Source organism: Oryx dammah, unplaced genomic scaffold, assembly GCF_014754425.2.
Source record: "Oryx dammah isolate SB20612 unplaced genomic scaffold, SCBI_Odam_1.1 HiC_scaffold_23, whole genome shotgun sequence".
Classification (NCBI taxonomy): Eukaryota; Metazoa; Chordata; class Mammalia; order Artiodactyla; family Bovidae; genus Oryx; species Oryx dammah.
Window position 1 is genome coordinate 100,456,871 of NW_024070207.1, and position 13,285 is coordinate 100,470,155.

General features: G+C 35.6%; 1 non-coding gene across 1 annotated transcript; it reads left to right on the forward strand.

Moving 5' to 3' along the window:
* Positions 1–9,607: 9,607 nt before the first annotated feature.
* TRNAC-ACA lies at positions 9,608–9,679 on the forward strand. Its single transcript has one exon. It is a non-coding gene; the product is annotated as a tRNA-Cys (tRNA).
* The last annotated feature ends 3,606 nt before the right edge of the window (positions 9,680–13,285 follow it).

The following is a 13,285-nucleotide window of genomic DNA, read 5'->3' on the forward strand; positions in this document are numbered from 1 at the left end:
TCACTTGAAAGACTATACTAAAGTAAAAGAAAACACATGTTTTTGTTAAAATTTTGTTTTCCTTAGAATCCATACCTGGTGTGTGTGTGTGTGTGTGTGTGTAATTTAGGAACTTGAAGGTTTTGAAGGGGTAAAGGACAAGTTTATTTTGTTGTTTTAATGAGTTGTACTAGAATAAAACATGATTGAGGGCTTCCTAGGCGGCTCAGTGGCAAAGAAACCACCTACCAATGCAGGAGATGCAAGAGATGTGGGTTCGATCCCTGGGATGAGAAGATCCCCTGGAGAAGGAAATGGCAACCCACTCCAGTATTCTTGTCTGGGAAATCCCATGCACAGAGGAGTCTGGCAGGCTATAGTCCATGGGATCACAAAGAGTTGGACACAAATGAGTGACTGAGCACATACACACAAAACATGATTTATCATTTTTCAATAATTATTGCTACTCTGTTTTTTTCAATATTCCTATTTTAAGATACATTTTTTCCTATTTATTTAAAATTACTTATAATTTATTTTAAAATAAAATAATAGATGATATTTAAGAACAAAATATTAAATACAATGTTTTTTATATTTATACAATAATTTGAATTAATATAAAATATTTCCCATACAGAAAATAAAATATTTCATGGAAATAAAATGTTCCTCCTATAGAAAATAAGCTATCTTGTATGCTATAATACTTTGCATTTAGTAGTTACTAAATAAATATTTGCCAGAAAACAATAAAAACATTATCATTCTAATTCTGGTAGACTTGGCAGGGACCAAAGAGTTAATTTTTTTTTAAAGTTGTAGTGTAGGTGTAAAAAACTGTATTTTAATCATTCACACCTAAGCAGTAGAAATAATTCATTAGCTAAAACTGTAGGATCTATTTGTCACTAGAGAAACTGAGGAGAATTATGTGAGAAAAATTACCCAGGAAATGGGCTGGTCCTAATTGAAGTGAGGGGGAAATATCACAAGAAACACACTTCATCAGTATGTATTTTTTTCTGGAGGGACTGAGATCTACTTAAAAGTGTTTGATTTCAAACTGATCTGCATGGAACATTAAGAATGTATAGATTTAATTCAAGAGTTGTGATAGTTGCCAAGCCTTGACAGCTAGTTCTCATTCTCTTTACTTTCAATAAAAAGTGTCCAGTTTATTGGCTTTTAAAGTTGATTAAACCAAAGGAAAAATGGCTAAAATAAGCTTAAAGAACAAACAGCAAAATACAGATGGAGCAAATGGCAAATGGATATACAAATATACATGAGTATAATTTTGCTCTGCAATTTTCCAGAACCTACACACACACACACACACACACACACACACACATACACACACATATACGTTTATCTGAATCAGGTAAATTTAGAACCCACTAGTGTTACACACAAGTCCTGCCAGGCTTGAAGGATATGTAAAATAATACAAGTTCAAAATTTAGGAAGAGAACTGTCTCTCGTGTTCAAACAATTGCAGGCTTCCCAGAATATTTGTCCAAGCTTTTGTTAGCTATCTGTTTAACGGCATGAAGCTCCACTGTATCATTGTCACTTTTGACCATGGGAATCTTTTTCCTTTGAAGCTACCAGGCATTAACACATTAGATAATGTGGATTGTTGTGGGTAAATTGGGAACAAATCCCCTTCAACCACAATCCTCTTTCCATGTGTATCATGGAAGCCACACCCAAGCTTGAGCCCTTCAATCAACCTCTTTAACTAAAAAATGTAGTCTTCTCTACCTCAGGACTAAAACAGTTTGTATTCACTTAACGATTCTAAACATAAATTCTATTCACTGGTTTTCAGAAAGAGTGGGAGTAGGGAGCTGTAAGGAAAGTTCAGATTTCTAAAGTCATCTATTCTTTTTCTCAATCTGTAGGTAGAAAATGGATCTGCTTTGTTTCCTGCTGTTGAATTCATAGCAACTGATATGAACCAAGACACAAGTGCTTGTCCTGTTCTTGCTGCATATACACACAGTCACTTCTCATTATTCATGTTAGTTATATTCTATAAGGTGTATGCAAACATTCAATTCTAAATCATTATTCCTAGGTGAAATGTAGACTTAGGTTCTTGCAAACCTCTGGTCACAGCATTTTTTGTTAACCAATTTATAAGTAAACCTTTTCTTGTGTGTTTTTGTGTGTTTATATTAAATAACTTATCTAATATCTATTGTTGATTTATTAACATTAAACTCACAACAAACAGCTTGGTGACTCATGCTTAAACAAACATTATCTCACATACATATTTTATCCATAAGGAACATCACAGCCTCTTGCACTTAATAACATTAGATAGCACTTCACCACTATGCTTGGGGGCCATTTTAAACAATAAGACAACCAACCCAAAAATAAAAAGCACAAAATAAGAAAGAGGTGAGTCTAAATATATCACAAAGAGGACACTTGTTTACAGTATCAGAGTTGAAATAAGAAGGCAGAGTGTGGGTCTTGTTAGATCTTGGCTGGGAATGTGCACTTTGGTTGATTCAATTTTTTTCTTTTTTGTTACTGCTCTAAACATGTCCACAAATGACCATGAAATCCCTGCAGGAACTGATTTTGCGTTTACACATAAATTTTAGTGAGTGCATAAATTTGCAAATATGAATCTATGAATAATGAGAATTGATTGTATATATGTACACATTAATAATTATATATTATAATAATAAGTGATGTATGCAACATATAATTGCTATATATAGATATATAAATAGATAGTTAATCAGAACTATATAAATGGCTTTGACCTTATCACCAGACTAAGCAGGAATAATTAAATTAAGGAGAACTGAATTATATATATTAAAATAATATTTGGCAACTATAGTTATGTGATTTTGACTTCCAAAGTATATAACTAGACCTCAAAAAGGACATACAGAACTTAGTGAGAGAGAAATTAAAGACTTGAGTAGAGATGTTGAATGTAATTTCATAGACCATTGTGAAAAACTAATTAAATAAACTCCAAATGGAATGAAATATCACTTAAAGGAGTAATCACTGTGGAAAAGCCACGGTGCATAAATACTGACAAAATTATAGAAAACTATGAGACTATCTCTTATTGATAACAAATGTGCTAGTTGAACTTTGGGTCACATAGAAGGTAGAAATATTAATCTGAAGATCCAGCAAATATAAATTCTAAGTTATTAAGTAGTTCATGTTATATTATGACATAAGCCTAAACTATTTATTTATCCATTCATTTATATATTTATTTATTTCAGTGATACAAAATGTCCATTTCTAGGAGCTGTTGACTATAATTGAGACAGAATTCTGTGGAAAGCAATTTTTAAATTTTAATAAGGAAGTACAAATAAAGGGGAGTATTTTCTAGAATGTATGCATTTTATAGTTTTTAGGCCAGTCATGAGTTAGATATAGTTTCATAATTTAATATCACCCTGCTTTCACTCTGCCAAAATTAGGCATTCTGTCCCTAAGCAGAATGAGACAGGCCCATCCTCATTTCGACCTATTCCATAAAATAGGATAGTTACTGGATCAGGTGCTGAGTGCTAAGTCACTTCAGTCGTGTCCGACTCTGTGACCCTATATGAACCATTTCCCACCAGGCTCCTCTGTCCATGGGATTATCCAGGCAAGAATACTGAAGTGGGTTGCCATTTCCTCTTTCAGGAGATCTTCCCAACCCAGGAATTAAACCTATGTCTCTTATGTCTCCTCCATTGGTAGGCAGATTCTTTACAATTAGAGCCACCTGGGGTCAGGTAGTTCCGTGCAAATCTTGGCAAGGATGCATAGAGTGGTGGTGAATTCTGTTGTGTTAACACTTAGACCCAGACAAGCCATTGGCTTTGCATGGTCTTCTAGGACCCTGAAAAGAGTGTGGCATGTTTTTAGTATACTAAAGCAACCAAGATAATAGGTAATTTCACAACCCACACTTGTAGCATATAAAGCAGACTGACAAGTGAAAGTCATCAGAAAAAGGTAATGAGGATCAATCCAAAGGAAAACTGTGTATGTGTGTTAGTTGCTCAGTAGTGTCTAACACTGCGACCATATGGCCTGTAACCGGCCTGGCTCCTCTGTTCATGGAATTCTCCAGGCAAGAACACTGGAGTGGGTCGCTATTTCCTCCTCCAGGGATTGAACCCAGATCTCCTGCGTTGCAGGTGGATTCTTTACCATCTGAGCCAGAAAAATTAGCTGATATTAAAGCTAATCAAAATTGTCTCCTGATTCAGACTCCATTTTATCAGGAAGCTTGAGGATGATATTTTAACATACAAATGACATGTGTACAACTTCTCTGATGAGAATGAAGAGGGGATTTTCAAAGAAGTTTCAGTACATAATTTCTGTGCCAATCATTAGCCCTATATGTGGTGCAGGAGAGGGAGATGTGATAAACTAGCCTTGGGTATGTATAGTCATTTGGATAGCAGATCTTCCTAGTTCAGAGAGATGCTGAAATGTGTTTGACTCATTCTACTTTCCTCTGAAGTTTTCTGTATGCACTGATCTATACAATGAAAATGGATCATTATAATATTAAATGCTGGGCAAACTAAAATCTTGGTAAGTTAATATTTCTGAAATTAACTTTCTTGGCTTCTAATCCTATATCTTGGTAAAAAAAAAAAAAAAAAACAGGAAGACAATGCATGTGTGTAATCCCAGCAGGCTAAGTTCCTATAGAGTTCAAGATCTAAACATATTTCTACCATTTAAAGTACTTATTATTGAGGATTTTTACAAATAGTACTCTGTTCATGATCTGGGTGAGAAATATATAACATTTGCTTTTATAAATTTTTACCATAATAATAGTTCAAGCATATCTATACAAAACTAAATCCTCCAACACAATATGAGAGTGATCATAATTTCTGATAAACATCCAACTCCATTGTGAAGGCATCCTATTTAAAGAACTAAACATATATTACTCAAAATTTAGTATTTTACTATAATTTCAAAGCACCCTCATATAAAACTTTCTTGCCACTCTGCTGGACCTTTTACATTTTTGAGATAGCTGTCCTTCAGCAGACATTAAGCTATTTCATTTGTAATTTGTAAATCCCCTTTGGACTGAGAAGACGAAAGCACTTTCTAATGCTATAAATGTGAGCTTGGGATTCCAAAGAGAGAGGAATATATATGAAGCTATTTAATCAATCTATTCTACTAATTTATTTTTTCCTCTTAAGATTAGTCATAACAGTGAAAATGAAGAAAGCATAAGAGTGAATTTCATTATTATTTCCAAAAAGTTATTTCTTTATATTAAACATATGTTAATCAAGTGTAATTAACCTATAATCCCCAAATAAGGTGTCAACTTAAAAAAAATACGGAACATCTATCAACTTATTTAAGATTCAAAAAAAATTTACAATTTTTTTTAGCTTTGTTGCATTTGGTCTCATTGCTTCAAATAATAAAAAAAAAGAAAGACGTCCTTAATTATTTAAATTTACAGAAAATGTAAATTTGTTGTTGTTCAGTGACTAAGTATTGTCCGACTCTTTGCAACTCCATGGCCTGTAGCACGCCAGGCTTCCCTCTCCTTCACTATCTCCTGGAGTTTGCTCAAAATCATGTCCATTATGTCAATGATGCCATCAAACCATCTTATCCTCTGTTACCTGCTTCTCTTGCCCTCAATCTTTCCCAGCATCAGGGTCTTTTCCAATAAGCTGACTCTTCACGTCAGGTGGCCAAAGTATTGGAGCTTCAGCTTTAACAGCCCTTCCAATGAATATTCAGGACTGATTTTCTTTAAGGTTTCCTGGTTTGATCTCCTTGCTGTCCAAGGGACTCTCAAGAGTCTTCTCCAGAACCATAATTTGAAAGCATCAGTTCTTTGGCACTCAGCTTTCTTTATGGTTCAACTCTCACATTCATACATAGCTAGTGAAAAACCATAGCTTTGACTATATGGGCCTTTGTCAACAAAGTGATGTCTCTGCTTGTTAATATTCTGTCTAGGTTTGTCATAGCTTTCCTTCTAAGGAGCAAGCATCTTTTGTTTCATGGCTGCAGTGATTTTGGAGCCCAAGAAAATAAATCTGTCACTGTTTCCCATCTTTACCCCATTTGCCATGAAGTGATGGGACCAGATACTATGATCTTGGTTTTTTGAGTGTTGAGTTTTAAGCCAACTTTTTTCACTCTTCTTTTTCACCCTCATCAAGAGGCTCTTTAGTTCCTCTTTACTTTCTGCCATTAGAGTGGTTTCATTTGCATATCTGAAGTTATTGATATTTCTCCAGGCAATCTTGATTCCAGCTTGTGCTTCATCCAACCCAGCATTCCGCATGATGTACTCTGCATATAAGTTAAATAAGCAGGATGAAAATATACAAACTTGGTGAACTCCTTTCTCAGATTTGAACCAGTCAATTGTTCCATGTCTGGTTCTGACTGTAAATTCTTGTCTTGATTACAAGTTTTTCAGGAGACAGGTAAGGTGATCTGGTATTCCCATCTTTTTAAGAATTGTCCACAGTTTGTTGTAATACACACACTCAAAGCCTTTCGGGTAGTCAATGAAGCAGAAGTAGATGTTTTTCTTGAATTCCCTTGCTTTTTCTATGATCCAGTGAATGTTGGCATTTTGATGTCTGGTTCCTCTGCCTTTTCTAAATCCAGATTATACATCTAGAAGTTCTGGGTTCATGCATTGCTGAAGTCTAGCCTGGAGGATTTTGAGCATAACTTTCCTAGCATGTGAAATGAGTGCAGTTGTACAGTAGTTTGAACATTCTTTGGCATTTCCCTTCTTAAAGATTGGAATGAAAACTAACCTTTTCCAGTCCTGTGGCCGCTGCTGAGTTTTCTCAATTTGTTGACATATTGAGTACAGCAGTTTAACAGCATCATCTTTTAGGATTTGAAATAGATCATCTAGAATTCTATCACCTCCACTAGCTTTGTTTGTAATAATGTTTCCTAAGACCAATTTGATTTCACACTCCAGGATTTCTGGCTCTAGATGAGTGACCACATCATCATGGTTATCTGGATCTTTCTCATTACATTGTTTTCCTCTATTTTTTTGCATTGTTCACTTAAGAAGGCTTTCTTATCTCTCCTTGGTATTCTCTGGAACTCTGCATTCAGATGCGTATATCTTTCCCTTTTTCCCTTGCCTTTTGCTTATCTTCTTTTCTCAGCTATTTGTAAAGTCTCCTCAGAGAACCATTTGCCTTCTTCCATTGATTTTTCTTGGGGATGGTTTTAATCACTCCCTCCTGTACAGTGTTATGAACCTCTATCCATAGTTCTTCAGGCACTTTGTCTACCAGATCTCATCCCTTGGATCTATGTGTCACCTCCACATACAATTGTAAGACATTTTACTTAAGTCATACCTGAATGGCCTAGTGGTTTTGCCTACTTCAATTTAAGCCTGAATTTTGCAATAAGGAGTGCAGTGCTATTCCCTAAATCATGCTGTACTAAAAGGCATAGAAGTTCTGTCATGCTTGATTTTAGAGACCTCAATGATACTGGTAGCATTCAAGGATCATCCTCGAAAGCACTTTAGGAGTTGGATTGCTAAAACCCTAGAGAAGCAGATTCACTAGACCTCCTCTAATAAAGATTAAAATGAATCCTTAAAAAAACTTTTCCTACTGATCCACAAGTATATTAACTGATTGCCAGAATAAATCCCAGTTTGGAAGAAACCCAAATTCAGACTCTCAACATACAAAATCTAAAATATGCAGAATACTATAAAAATTAATAGGTGTGTGCAAAATAATAGTCAAAATAAAATTTGATATGAGGCAGGAATTTAAATGATCACACTTAGAATAGCTATTATAAATATGTACACAGATTTTTTAAATAAGGTCATTTTGAATGAATAGATGAAGAAATATAGAAATGGAAACTAAAAAATAACCTAAATGGGAAGTATAAAACTGAAAATTCTGTATCTATAATTAAACTTATCCTGGATGAGTTGGATGGAGTAGAATAAGAGGGTATCAGTCTACTTTTATACAGACAAATGGAAATTATCCAATTTATTTTTTTAAATCATGAGGAAAAAATGAACTGAATATTAATAAACATGGGGATATTTTAAGTGGTATAACATATGTGTGTGTCTATATATATATATATGAGTCTTTATGAGAAAAGAGAGAGAGAAAATGCTCAGAGTAGGTGTTTGGTGATGTAATGGATACAAATTCCCCAAATGTAGTGGAAAATATGAACTTACAGATCGATGAAGCTCAGCAAAATACAAGCAAGATAAGAAATATGATTAAATAAATAGACACTTCATCACCAAACTACAGAAGACCAAATGTAAAGAAAAAGTTATGAAAGCAGCCAAGAGTAAGTTGGAGTATTATACACAAGAAAATGATGATATGAATGGCTTTTGCTCTCATGAGAAACAGTGGAATACAGAAAATAATCAACAAATATATTTTATTTATTTTTCATTTTATTAATTGGAACATAGTTGTTTGCTACATCAATTTCTATTGTATAGCAAAGTGAATCAACCATATATACATATATCCCCTCTTTTTTGTATTTCCTTCCCATTTAGGTCACCACAGAGCACTGACTAGAGTTCCCTGTGCTACACAGTAGGTTGTAATTGGTTATCTATATTATACATAGTAGTGTATATATGTCAATCCCAATCTCCCACTTCATCCCACCCTCTTTTCCCCCATGTTATTCATACATTTGTTCTCTACATCAGTGTCTCTATTTCTGCTTTGTAAGTAATATCATCTATACCACTCTTCTAGATTCTGCATATATGCATTAATATCTATTTGTTTTTCTCTTTTTGACTTACTTAACTCTGTATGACAGTCTTTAGATCCAGCCACATCTCTGCAAATGACACAATTTTATTCCTTTTGATGGCTAGATAATATTCCATTGTACATAAGTACCACATCTTCTTTATCTATTCCTCTGTTGCTAGACATTTAGGTTTCTTCCATATCCTGGCTATTGTAAATAGTGCTTCAGTGAACATTTGGGTACATGTATCTTCTGAATTATGGCTTTCTCTGAGTATATGTCCAGGAGTGGGAGCCCTGGATCATATGGTAATTATATTTTTAGTTTTTTAAGGAAGCTCCATACTATTCTCCATAGTGACTGTATCAATTTACATTTCCATCAACAGTGTAAGAGGGTTCCCTTTTCCACACCCTCTCCAACATTTCTTGTTTATAAAATTTTTCATGATGGTCATTCTGACCAGTATGAGGTAATATATCATTGTAGTTTTGATTTACATTTCTCTAATAGTGAGCGATGTTGCATCTTTTCATGTGCTTTTTAACCATTTTTATCTTCTTTGGAGAAAAGTCTATTTAGATCTTCTGCTGATCACTCTATGAGGCAACAAAATTAACTGTAGGCCAAGAAATCTATCAGTAAAACTCAGGGAAAAAAAAAAAACCCTAAGGAAAGTCTTCTTGGAGTCAATAAAATTGTTAAAAATTGACCACAAAAACTACCTTTGCAAAGGGACTCAATTTCAATTGGATTGAATTATTTAACATTTTATGCCCCAGGGCATTGTTAAAAATAGTAGTGGATGACTTCCCTGGTGGCTCAGATGGTAAAGCGTCTGTCTACAATGCAGGAGACCCAGGTTCGAGCCCTGGGTTGGGAAGATCCCCTGGAGAAGGAAATGGCAACCCACTCCATTACTATTGCCTGGAAAATCCCGTGGACAGAGGAGCCTGGTAGGCTACAGTCTATGGGGTCGCAAAGAGTCGGACATGACTGAGCAACTTCACTTCACTGTGTTTGTCAGGGATCTTCAGAGAAACAAAACCGTAGAGTGTATATATGTAAAAGACATTTATTATGAAAAATTAGCTCACACAATTATGCAGGCTGACAAGTCCCAAGAACTGCAAGGTTAAATTGTCAAATTGGAGAGCTGATGGTGTAGTTCCAGTTCAAGTGCAGCAAGCTTGAGATCCAGGAAGTGCTGATATTTTAGTTCAAGTTCAAAGTTTGGAAAAAGCTGATATCCTAGTTTGACTACAGTCAGCCAGAAAGAATTCTCTTTAACTTGAGGGAGAATCAGCCTTTTAGTTCTATTCAGATCTTCAACTGATTGGGTGAGGTCCACTCACATTAAGGAAGGCCACCTACTTTACTCAGTGTATCAATTTAAATGTTAATGTTATTTTTAAAAATCCTGATAGAAACACCCATAATATTGTTTGACCAAAATATCTGGCTATCCCATGACCTAGTCAAGCTGATACATAAAATTAACTCTTGTAGAGCAATCAACTGACAGTAGAGTCTAACAGTTGAGTGTGATAGGACAAATTAATATAGTGAGGAAGAAAGAGTTAGTTTAAGAAAGCCCTCAAAAAAAATGCTGTCATGTTCAGATGGCTTGGACATGTCACACACACACACATACAAAAGGTGAAATATGAGCTGATTAATGTCACTCCCAGAGTGGGCACTGAGGCACTGGGCACTGAGCAGGTTTTCACCCCAGTGGCTTTGTAAGGGATGATCAAGCCAGTTACTAGCACCCCTATGATGAGGCTGCCCTTGAGGCTAGCACCAGAAACAGTGATCTTTGTGGGCATGAACACCACGTGGCAGGTGGCATATCAGAGTCACACATCTTGGTGGGAAGTTCCTGGGGAAAAACATGCAGCAGCTCATTTCCCAGAAGGAACATTCCAGTCCTGTTTACCTCTCACTGCAGCATAGAACTGGATCTGGGGTCTTCTACTCCAACAACTGGGGAATAGACCCTACCTCTGAAAGAGCTGTGACAACCACAGAGCAAAGAGTAGTCCTCACTCAACATCCAGGGAAGACTCTAGTCACAACAGCCAATATATTCCTATCAAGGGCACAAAGACAAGGACACCCTAAGGAAAGAGCCTGGCAAGCATCCATCCCCAAAACGACCTTTGAACCAAAAGTATGGGACTCATTCAAGACTAAAGTAAATAACAGTTTTTCCTAAATCCACAGAGCCCACCTACAATGCAGGAGAACCCAATTTGATTCCCGGCTTGGCAAGATCTCCTAGAGAAGGGATAGGCTACCCATTCCAGTACTATTGGGCTTCTCTGATGGCTCAGCTGGTGGAGAATCTACCTGCAATGCGGGAGACTTGGGTTTGACCCCTGGGTTGGGAGGATCCCCTGGAGGAGGGAAAGGCTATCCACTCCAGTATTCTAGCCTGGAGAATTACATGGACTGTATAGTCCATGGGGTCGCAAAGAGTCGGATACGACTGAACAACTTTCACTTTCACAGAGTCAGAGGAATATGAGCAAAATGGAAAAGTAGAGTAACTACTCACAATTAAAAGAACAGAAGAAATCCTCTGAAAGAACAAGCAATGAAAAAGACCTCTCCATTCTACCAGATCGTGAGTTCAAAAAGGAGGTATTAAGAATGCTGAAGAAAATACTAGTATCAAGAGAAATGTAGATCATTGTAACAAGGAACTAGAATCTATAAAGAGAAGCCAATCAAAATTAGACGACTCATTTGCCAGGATGAAAACTGAACAAAGGCAATAAATAGCAAACTAAATAATGCAGAAGAATGAATAAGTAATCTGGAAGATAGAATCACAGAAACTACCCAGTCAGAATAGCAGACAGATAAATGAAAAAAGAAAAAATATGAAGGCAATATATGAGACCCATGGAATAATATGTAAGTGTGGAATATGGGATCATGCGTAAGTGTGTGTAAGTCACTCAGTTGTGTCTGACCCTTTGCAACTCCATGGAATATAGCCCACCAGGCTCTTCTGTTCATGGGATTTTCCAGGCAAGCATACTGGAGTGGGTTGCCATTCCCTTTTCAGGGATCTTCCCTGACCCAAGGATCTAATGAACACAGGTCTCCTGCATTGCAGACAGATTCTTTACCATTATAAAGCACACCAATCTACACATAATAGAGATTCCAGAAGGAGAAGATAGAGAAAAGGGGATTGAAAATAAATTTTAAGAAATTATGACTGAAAACTTCCCAAACCTAAAGAAGGAAATAAATATCCATGTACAGGGAGTACAAAGGGTCCCAAACAGGATGAACTTAAATGGACCTACACAGAGACATAACATAATTAAACTGTCAAAAAGTAAAGACAAAGAGAGAATTCTAAAGGCAGCAAGAAAAAAACAGAGTAAGTCACAAGGGAATCTCCATCAGCTCAGAAGGGAGGTCAGAAGGGAGTGGTAAGATATATTCAAAGTCATTAAAGGAAGAAAACTTGCAACCTAAGACACTCTATCTAGCAAAATTATAATTTAAAATAGAAGAAATAAAGAATTTCTCAGACAATCAAAAACTAAAAGAATACAGCAATACTAAACCTATCCTAAAGAAATAGTGAAAGGTCTTTTCTAAATAGAAAAGAAGCAAGACTCTACAGGAAAGGGAAAAATCACAATATGAAAGGATCAAAGATCACTTAATAAGCCAGTATATGCACAATCCAAAAAAATTCTGTGAAAGTAATTACAAGTGCAATGAACAGTGAAAGGGTAAACATGAAGGTGTAAAGTAGGACATCAAATTACATAATGTGGGGAGGGCAGTAAGAAAATGTCCATTTTTTAGAATGCATTTGACCTCATATGAATGTCAGTTGATAGCATGGAGATATAGTTATGGGTTAACATACTTGAAAACCAAAGTAATCACAAATCAAAAACCTACAATAGATTCACAACATCCAAAATGAAAGGAACTCAAACACAAAAGAAAACCATCAGACCACAAAAGGAAGAACAAAAAGGAGAAGAAAGGTATAAAGAAGAAGTAGAAAATCAATGGAAATCCAGATTTAAAATGGCAATAAACATACTTACCAATAATTATTTTAAATGTCACTGGACTAAATGGTCCAATCAGAAAACATGGAGTGGCAGATTGGATAATGAAACAAAAACCAAATTATGTTGCCTGAATAATACACACTTTAAGATGAAGGACTGACAGACTGAAAGTAAGGGAATAGATAAAGGTATATCTCGCAAATGGAAATGACAAGAAAGCAGGAAAAGCTTACAAAATATCAGACAAAAATGGACTTTAAAATAAAGGCCATAAAGACAAAAAAAAAAAGAACACTGTAAAATGATAAAAGGATCAATACAAGAGGCAGATATCACACTCATTAACATATATGCCCCCAATAAAGTAGCACCTTATACATAAAGCAGATATTAACAGACATGGGGGAGAAACTGATGGGAATACAATAATAGTA